The following is a 10,356-nucleotide window of genomic DNA, read 5'->3' on the forward strand; positions in this document are numbered from 1 at the left end:
TTTATTCCAAGCATTGGAAAATGCCATAATGGTCTAGAGCGCAGTATAGTTTCTACATACCAAACAAGGTATATCGGTTTGTCCAGCGTGACAGTTAATAAATCCGTGTTATAAAGATTAATTACGTCCAGTTGGCGGGGTGGGGAGCGAGGGTGTGTTATCAACTTCCCTCTTTTGAAGCCTCAGTTAGTTGCAACAGATACTTTTATTTCTTCTGGCACACAACTATATCATGCTTCAATTAAAGATTTAGTTGCTAGATCAAATCAATCGATTACAATGACTTATTAGGTGAAAGAAATAAGAATTTATTATCTACTTACCCCCAAAATACATCAAAGATAAACACACAAAAAGGATAAAGAGTTCAAATGGCAGACTGTAAGAACAAAAGTTGCCCAGTTTTAAAGTTGTTACAATCCTTGAAGTTGCACATTTTTAACCTGAAATTACCATTGTTTAATTGTTGACTGATATCCTCAGCAGTGACAAAGTTTGCAGATACATTTGTGAATTATTGGTGGTGTTCTTTCCCCAATTTCTTTTATCACTGAGTGCTGTCTTCCCAGATGATTATAGGCATAAAGTAAAGGCCTCCTATCCTTCCTTTTAACAGTCTACATTCGTCGGCTCTGCTCTTCTGCTCAAAACCAGCTGTTGGAATATTGTTCAATGTGTATATCTGAGCCTGGCACCACTGTCTTCGCAAACTGACTAACTGGTAGGTGAGCCTTTCATTGCCAAATATGTGAAATTATCGAAACTAAATAAAACACATATGTTAATTTTTTGATATTGGCTCATTTGCTTGGATTTGCTATTGTTAGATAAAGTAATAATGTTAATGCGGATGGTTTCCTTTATTAAACGTGGATCTAAGGAAGGTTTTCTCAATTTATAGTCAAGTGGCATTTGCAGCCCAGGTTTCATTTTCTTACAAAAAAGACCGCGAAGGTCTTGGATATAAAAATGACACGAAAGAAATTAAAATTCGACAGTCTATATTTATTGCAATGGCAACAAGATACATATTTGAGGAAAGTAAGAAAAATCTGATTGAACATAAAAAAATGTCAGTCGGGTGTGCGGCACTTGGATAACAGACACATTTGACAGCCTTATAGCGTCTACCAAGTGAGTCCCTTTGTGTTTCCGGAGATGTTCTCGTTTGGAGTGTTCAGATGGAAACATATCAAATCTCAGAAGAAACAGTGCAACATGAAAAGGTGGAGATCACAGGATATTTCTAATCTTGTGATCAAAAGATAGTGTATAGACAAATCCACAACAAAAATCAAACAAAAAGTCATTAGACTGTATATTTAGCAAGCTTCCTTTGAGTTCCACATCAGATTAACATCCACTTTGAGTGTGATTTCCGTACACATCTATTGGGTAAGAAATCCTTTGCCAGTTTTTCTGGATTCCACACATAGCATAGCAAATATTGGGAAGTTCGATCTCTGTCAGCAAACTGAATGAATGCGCGACACGATCATTACTTTCAATAAATTCCTGACTGAATTAGCGTTTGGGTTGTGTGTAATTAGACGGTGGAAATATCATAAAGCATGAAGATAGAATACAGTAACTTTACTCTGCCATCTTCTAGTTTCTAATGCGCTCGGGATTTTGAGGGTGCTCCTCCCTCAAACAGATGAACAAACAGATAGGTTTGCAAGTTCGAAAAGTTAGCTCGAGTGCTACCTATTTAAGAAAGCTGAAGAATGCCAGTGTTTTTTTTTAAAATCTGGGTGGCCTTTTAAGTAACGCGGTAAATTTAGCAATGTAATTGAGATAAATTGTTTCGTCATGAGAATTATTAGTTGGTACGTCATGGAATCATGGAATGATTCGATCACTCAGCCGCCAAGTCCGTGTCAACTCTGCAAAAGCAACTTATCTCCCCTGGTGTTTAACTCAGTAGACAAAATTATAGACAATTACCATTATAAATGTACGCGTATGAATTAAAAGAACCGAGGAGAAAGGCCAGACAGAAATGACACGATTTATCCAGTTCTGTTGGGAAGATTCGGCGGAATGAGAAAGAAACCGAAAATGCCAATTTTGAGTGGGAAACTCTGGTAATTGGGTGCACATTCAGCAAGCTTCTTATTCAATCTCGGCAACTAGATTGTGGCATTAGACCAGACATTGGCATGAGATTGGGAGACACTGGCGGGAGGTTATCTCGTTCTTGATAAAACTTGTGAGCAATTTAAGAACAGCAGGAACTAATCACATACTCGGTAACCACTAATGGGTTCCAAGTTATGAATGTTAGGAAGTAATGGAAGTTGGACAAGGCAATTAGCAGCAGCCATACGCGGTTTAAATGCTCCTGTTTTAAAGTATGCAGTGGTAGAAAGTCAAAGGCTGCAACAGTATTAAGGGATTACTTTGCTGTAATAGAATACACATACATAGATTAAGGATATTACGCTATATCGCTCTGCAGCCATTGGAAGAGTAACTTCGTATCGCCTCGACTTTAATATCAAATTCACTATTTCGTTCAAAGATCAACAATCGCATGTTTCGAAGTTCAGTCAGAATGCCACTGAGTGAGACGACAATGATAAACCCCAGGTATTGACAGTTTAGAAATTTACGTATAAATTAGCTTAATTGCGAGGAGGCAGTGCCTTAATTGATAAATCCGCTGAAGTTCTCTTTACCGACCATCACTTGAGTCACTGGATAAGGTTGCAAATTGCTAATTAACTCCAGCAATCAACAATCCTTTATGCGTTCTTCAAGAGTGATTCTTACCTAGTGTAATTGACACGAAACAAAGGGAGGTCATCAGTTCCTCTGAGCCCAGGTTCAAACCCACTCTGAGAGGCTCCCACAAGCCGTTTTTTGGAGGCTAAGTCTGAAATGATCGGAAGATAAGGTTGAGTAAACTACACGAATTTACTTCAACAAACACGTAAGGTAAAGTTTATCTTATTTTTAGAAAGTGATTGAATTTTATTTTGTTTTTTATTAAGTAGATGCGTAATTAATTGGAGACAATTGTTTCTGTCAACGTGGCAGTGTTTGAGAGTCACTCTTCAGACGGATTGATTCAATTATTCTGCATCGGATGATTTTTAAAAAAGTTAATTTAATTTTAAGGATCAGTTTCCTTTTAAAGAGCAAAACGGATGAGATGGCCACTGAACACAGAAAAGGAAAGTTCTTGGAGGATCTTGATCATTCTAAATCACAAATAACTCGACATAAATCGATAACCGATATCTGCACCTATTTCTCATGGTCTCATAAATAGCGTTACAGCAGTAACATTACCACTGGGTGATCGAACCAACTGGGTGATAGTTACAATAATATCTGATAAAATTCTCTTATCACGTGAAGTGCTGACTTCCGTTTCAATTAAAATTCCTCAGTTAAAATTAATGGCGGTGTCATGATAGCTTCTGACAGAGTGCATCAGGCTTCCTGTATTAGTCGTGTCTGTGCTGACAGTTTTCAGACAGTTACTGGTGTTCCCATTATTCCAGGATTTCATCTTGCCAATTTAAATCGAGCCACGCAAAATCACCGACTTCGGCACACATGAGCGACACTTGCTAAAAAAAAATAAACAATGAAAATACTTTAAGGAGAAAACGCAAGAGTAAATTCCTCCGGGAATCCCTGTTGTGAATGAACATTGTACGTGAGATTTCTACAGAAGTGTACTATTGGCGCTTTTGACACAAAACTTGAGAATGGGGTCAGGATTATTATCAGTGAATGCTCTCTAAAATAAGATTTAAAAATACACTATTCTGTCAAAATTGTAGCACACTGTTATAAACAGCACGGAATCCAACTGGATGCGAAGAAAACAATCACTTCAGTGGCTGACATTATTCAAACGAATGCACAATTTTTATTGTTGTTTCCAACATTCAGCGTTAAAAGCGTATTGTGTTAATGGTGCTCACCTATTGCAGCCAGGAGATGGGAGTCCAGTGTTTGACCGAGTGATAAATGTCGGTTGGCACTTTCAGGACTACTGTATCAACAACTGGGCTGCTTTGGAGCAATAATTGCTGAGAAAGCAAACACAGATTGAAGTGTTATTGCGCTGCTTTTTGTCAAACTGATTGATGCTCTTCCCATTAAATACAACGGAATCGGTCTATTTCCGGGTCATTTTTACTACGGCCGCTTCCTGGAGAAAGGAGGATGCGGGGGAGGGTGTGGGAGTGACAGGAGTCAGAAGTATTGCTGCGGGAAGCACCGTGAATTTGACCCGTCCGGCTTTAACAGAGTATTATATCGCTCGAGTAAAATACCTCAGTCAGTCAACCTCGCCACAATAACCAGTGTCAAAATGAAAATCTTAACGAGGTGAAAACAAAAAGAAGCGACTTGACTGTAGTTGATCTGGTGTTTCGGCAAATGTTCACATTTATCGCAATCAATACATGCAGGCACCAAATTGGGGGATATAGACTTCTCACAACAGATGAACTGTGGATCATACTTCTGCTGAATTCATAAATACAAAACCACCGTGGCTTAGCAGTTAGCACTAGTGCCTAACAGCGCCAGGGACTCAAATTCGATTCTAGCCTGGGGTTTCTGCGTAGAGTTTAAATATTCTCTCTGTGTTCGGGTGCTCCGGTTTCCGCCCACAGTCCAAAGATGTGTATGTTAGGTGAATTGGCCATGCTAAATTGTCAATAGCGCTCAGGGTCAGGGGAATAGTGGGTTCCACACTGTAGGGCTTCTATGAAATAATTTACTACTTAGTGAGACAGTTAAATTTGGATTTTAAAAACCGCAAAAGTTCCCAACGACTTGCGTTAGATAACGTCGAGCTCCTTGAAATGGCGAACACATTTCTCTATTTTGGGATGTGGGCTGTGCAGTTTTGAATTACAATGGAAAAGGTTAGGGTTAGTATTGTATTTGTGCGTAGCGGATACACAGCATAATGTTGTGTTACTGTAACAGTAATCTAGTTGATACGTATTCTTAGCCTCATTATAATCATTTGAGAATTGAATTCAATTGATTAAATAATTCGCGACAAAATAATGGCTCAGTAATGAAAGGACTCTAATCGGGCGAGACGATCATCTGGATATATTGATGAATATAGTAGTTTAGAAACATTATAAATCTGGAGACTAATGATTGATGTGGAATTATAAAACAATAAAACTATTTCCAATAATGTAAACACAGCAGTAAAAATGTACATGCAGGGCCAAAGTAAATCTCAACCCCTGTACTAAATTACAATGCTGGCGGCCAATTTGGAAATTTTTAATCGGTGTCAATAAGCAGCTAATTTTCTCGTAAATGCAGTTACTTGTACAATCAAAATAGAATTTAATCGGAAAGGGTCAAAGATGCCATAAATTGATTATTGAAAAAATAAATGCTACATGAACCAATACTTGTGTACTTCAATTTTGGGGGAAAAAAAACAAAAATCGAATATCTCAGACACGGTCGTCTTGTAAACAAGTCAATTTATTATATATTGATTTTTACCAATGTTACTTATGTTACATGCAGCTCCCGACGCAATAAGGAAAGCAGCTACCATCTTTGGCCCACTGGCAAAATGCTCATGGGACAATAACAATTAACCCTTAGTGCCAAGTTGATAGCTTATAACGCCTATGTTGTCAACACCTTGTTGTATGGCTATGAGAACTTGCACTTATAAGGAAAAGGAGATCAACAATTTGTATATTCATTGTCTGCAGTGTATTGTGTGTTAACCCTGTTCGGACAAAGATGCTCTCGTTCCCATGTGTGTTGGTGGATTGAGCAGATCCACAGGATGGAAGATGGCCACATGCCTGGGACCTTCTTCATGGGAAGTAGTCGGAGCGAGGTGACTAGAGAGAACCCAAGGATCTGCCTCAAGGATGGTTACAGGTACCACACGAGACCCTAATCATTAATCATCACGCCAGAGTCATTTGCGAAAAGAAAAAGGAGAAACGGTGACACTTCTTGTACTGCCATGATCAGTGGCTATCGTGGTTTGGCAACACACACTTACAGTATCACTTGGCAGCTTCAGGTTCCAGGCTGGTGGCAGAAGCTGCTTCTCAAGATTGTCCATCGCAGCCACGAGCAAAAATACGTCACAGGAAGATACCACCACGACACCCCATCCAGCTCAATAGGTTGTTTGCTGCGTGCCCATCATCTCTAGTAGGACGGATGACAACAGCATAACTGTTGGCCGTTGTTGTGTGAATGTTGGTTTATTTGTCTTACCACAGGAACACAGCGGTACTTCATCCAAACCATACATAGAAAACATCACTGCAGGACTGCAAGAATGTGAACCTTGTGAAATATTGAAAAATGGCATCGTTCCATATATTGCACTTTTTCCCTGCTCTCTCCAATGTAGACGAGCGTCGCCTCGTGAACTGAACAAAAACAGCGCTCCACATACCATAATACATCTTAGTTGGTAGTTTCCAGTCGTATTTTTCGTATAAAAGAAGAGAAACACCAAAACATAAATTTAGGAGAAGCGCAGATTTTCTTTTGCTTCGCTGTCAATTTCACGAGGTAAATAATTCATCAAAACTGCAAGCCCCATCAATGCGTGGCTTTTTATTTATAGCTCTTAAAAAGAAAAGTCTTTTGTTTTAAACTTCCTGTGCTGTGCGGTGTGTTAGCTCCAGCCTCTAAAATCTGTCTTGGTATTTTATCTCATCTATTACACTGTCCCTAACAGCAACAAAGAAAGACGCCACACGCATTAGGACCCAGACTGTCGGCTTTCCGCACTCTTCACCGCGTGCCAATCACTTGGATATAAATTGCACTCTTCTACACTCTGCAAAGAGTTCGAAAACAGAACAAACTGATTACAACAGTCAAAACGCGAGGTCCTTGTTGCATACATTACCCAGGAGGTCAAACACATGATGGGCGATTGTCTTCTGCACGACCACTCGTTGATAAATATCTTAGTAGCTGCTCGTTGATTTATTTCTCTTTTGGGGGGGGGGGGGGGGGGGTTCAGGATTAATTTACACAAATCATTTGGATTGTGGAAAGAGTATTTAGTATCTTATGCATATGTAATATAATTCTGTGTAGAATAAAGTTTAGAACATGTACATCCAAACACTGATTTTCGAAGTGTTTGGCCACTGTTTATTTATGTTTTGTTTACAAGAGAGATTTGCTAGATATCCGAGGATCAAGAGACAATAATGGTTCGAGAAATTGCGATTGAAGTCCCCACAGCCGAGCCACCAAATGTTCCAACTTCGAATTTTCTTGTAAACGCGTGCAGAGTAGTCTTTGCGAGAATATTCGTGTGTTGGAACACTTTGCACATAATTGTCTTTATTCATTAAAAAAAAAATGTCGTTTTATGGGACCTCCGAATCTGTAACTATTAATTATCTAAAAGTAACTCCAGACAAATTTCAAACATTATGTCAGTTTTATTTTGTCTTCGTGAAAAGTACTTGGTTGTCAGAAGCTGGGAGGTCATCTACATTGTCAGAAAATGATCGATCCTGCTGCGTTCTTGACGGCAAAAGGCCGTGTACTGAAAAAGGAATTGAAGCATTTTTATAGTTAAAGGTTTCTGAATTGAAATGCGTTGCATACATGAAACTCTATTTTCATACACTTTATTTTAAATCAACAAATGATTTCACCAATTTAATAAAGAAAGCAAGAGTACTCATTCAACAATTAGAACAGCTAAGTAAAGAGGGCGATTAAATATTAAAAATAATAATTCCTGCTGCTGCAGCAATTAAACGTGACTGGCTTATTAAAAGATGGAGAGAAATATTAACGAATCCATGTTGGATTGGGATGCAAGGTCTTTCTACACTACAGGCCGAATACCTTGACTAGCTACCACTATCAGTGATTGAAACTATGTGCTGGATTGACAATACTTGGTGAAGGAGTTAAAATCTTTACCTACTGATTTAAATCGATTAAAAATAACTATTTCCGAAAGAATATGCGTTTGAGATAAATTCCTTTTTTAGGACCTGTTTTCCTATACATAAAACTCGTTACAGAAAACAATTTCTTCCCGCGCCGATATTTTAAATCCGAGCAGGGCGATGAAATAACGTGCGAGTGGTTTTCTGAACAATTTGAATTCCCATTTTGGAATTAATCTCAGAATTGCACTGACGCAACGACTATTGCAGAGACTATTGGGATAAGTCCATACCTGACTGACTGGCTATGCTTGTCCAAAGCAGCGAGAAGGATTTAACCTTCCAAGGCCAGGGAAAGATTTTGAGCGCTCGGTTCTCTGGAGTTGTAGTGTAGCCGCTAAACGATACGTAAGCATTTCTTAACTATTTCGAGCTTAAAGGTTGTATATGTACATTTGTAAAGACATGACTGTCCGTGAAAAACGCGGTTACCGAGGAGGTCATTAACATCATTTGCTGCAATGGAAAAGAGATGCTGAACTTCTAGTGATATGCTAACAGACACAAAATAAAAACCTTATTTTTCACAAGATATCTGGGATCAATCGGCTTACGCAGTTCCATTACATTTAACAGAGTCCGACTTAAGTGTGTCCACATACCCGATCCGGATGTGGGACCAAACTCGTAGGCAGATTAATATTGAAGAAAGATGAATATACACTGGGCGGTACTTCCCAGTAGATGTCTGACTGCGGTGAAATTTGAGTGATTAGTAGATTAATGTCGGGTTATCACATCGATGTAAATATGTGTCGGTCATAACAAAATCTGACGTTTTTTCCCACAATGATCGTGACTTTCCGTTTATGAATCAGACATAGCTATATAATAATCAATAATTAAATAGAAATCACAATGTGCCTTTCGTAATTCAGGTAAATAAATCACTATGAAAGAGTAAGAAATGTAACAACTGAACACAATTGTTTGTGATTGACCTGCGAACAAATGGGTTTGTCCAGAGCTGTGATAATTAGTATGTGTAACAGTGATCATTTGCGCAAAAGTGTTTTAAAAATCAGAACGTTCTACTTTTTTTATGTACGATTCCGTTTTTTGGTGGATATCTTGTCAGAAATGTGTGGGTATCTAATCCATATTCCTCTGTGGATCCTGTCAAATACAAATCCGAGCGATTGCTATGACAGTCAGTTTCTGTTTATACTTGTTGCAGATACATGTAAAACGTTCTCTAGGTGATTGTTCTCACCAAGTAACTTGCTTTGAGAGTGTTTTATTTATGTCTGGGCTTCTGTTACCATAACTTTGTGATTATTCTTTTCCTTTAACTTGATATTAATGTTGTGTTCATTATTGTTGAAGTCATTATGGAATCCCGGGAGTAGAAATGAAACTGTTACATGGAATTGCATAAAACGTTGTTTCTTTCGCTTGCTGCACTTCTGAGGGTTTTAGCTATTTCTTCAAAAGTAAAACTTATGTTGGTTACTAAAGCTTGAAAATTATTTATTGGAATGACACAACTATGGAAATGTAGAACATGCAGCCATGTGTTATATGATTTTAGTGAACAAGGCTAATCCAAACTTATTCTATAACAAATACTACCTTTGGATATCAATCTTTCCTGCTTTTTCAAAATTGGTTACCAAACCATCTTCCAATGAAAATGATTATGGTTTCTTATTATTTACTCTTGTCAAACGCCCCTGTTTTTGAACAGTAACAGTTCTCCTTTATAAGCTCCCCTGCCGTAAGGGAAAAAGCGCAGCTTCACTACTATAAACAACTAATCAAAATTCCTGATTGCTAATACAATGTTGGTGAATGACCTCTGCAACCTCTCTAAGGCTGCAGCACCCATATTTAAAGTGCAGCACCCATATTTTGATACAATACTCAAGTTAATTGGTGATTTATAATGTGTAGTGTCGACTTTTTAATGTTAAATACAGAAACAATTTTGTGCGTCATGGTTATTTATCTAAATTTGAAGTTTATGTGTAAATTTTTGGTTCAAGACGAGTATGGTTTTAGTTTATTGCTTTGACCTAATGCCAGTATTTAGTACATGCGTTTTAATTTGTACTGATTTTTGTATTTTCAGTTCAAGAATTATTTTACAACACAAAAGAAAGAACAATCATGCATTCCGACGACACTGCCTTTGGAATGTCATGATGTCCCAAAGGCAGCCAATTAATTACCTTTAAATTGTAGTCCCTGTTATAATATGGTAAATTTAGTTAATACTTATGCATAGCAAGGGCCACAAATAAGATTGTGATACTGATAATCATGTTAGCGTCCACTAGACAAGACAAGGAGGTCCTCAGAGTAACATCTCATTGGAACTTAGGAACTAAGTATAAAGTGCATCATTATTCAGCTAGATCATTGTTGATTTTCCCATCTCAACACAATTTTCTCA

General features: G+C 38.1%; 1 long non-coding RNA gene across 1 annotated transcript; it reads right to left on the reverse strand.

The window, feature by feature from the left end:
* Positions 1–873: 873 nt before the first annotated feature.
* LOC148147556 (uncharacterized) lies at positions 874–6,736 on the reverse strand. The gene is made up of 3 exons (XR_015759801.1): positions 6,026–6,736; positions 3,942–4,049; positions 874–3,581 (listed from the first exon to the last, which is right to left on the reverse strand). It is a non-coding gene; the product is annotated as an uncharacterized LOC148147556 (long non-coding RNA).
* Positions 6,737–10,356: the final 3,620 nt, after the last annotated feature.

This window comes from Chiloscyllium plagiosum, unplaced genomic scaffold (assembly GCF_037043375.1).
Source record: "Chiloscyllium plagiosum isolate Xiang-an unplaced genomic scaffold, Cpla_swu_hap1 HiC_scaffold_16, whole genome shotgun sequence".
In the NCBI taxonomy this organism is placed as follows: Eukaryota; Metazoa; Chordata; class Chondrichthyes; order Orectolobiformes; family Hemiscylliidae; genus Chiloscyllium; species Chiloscyllium plagiosum.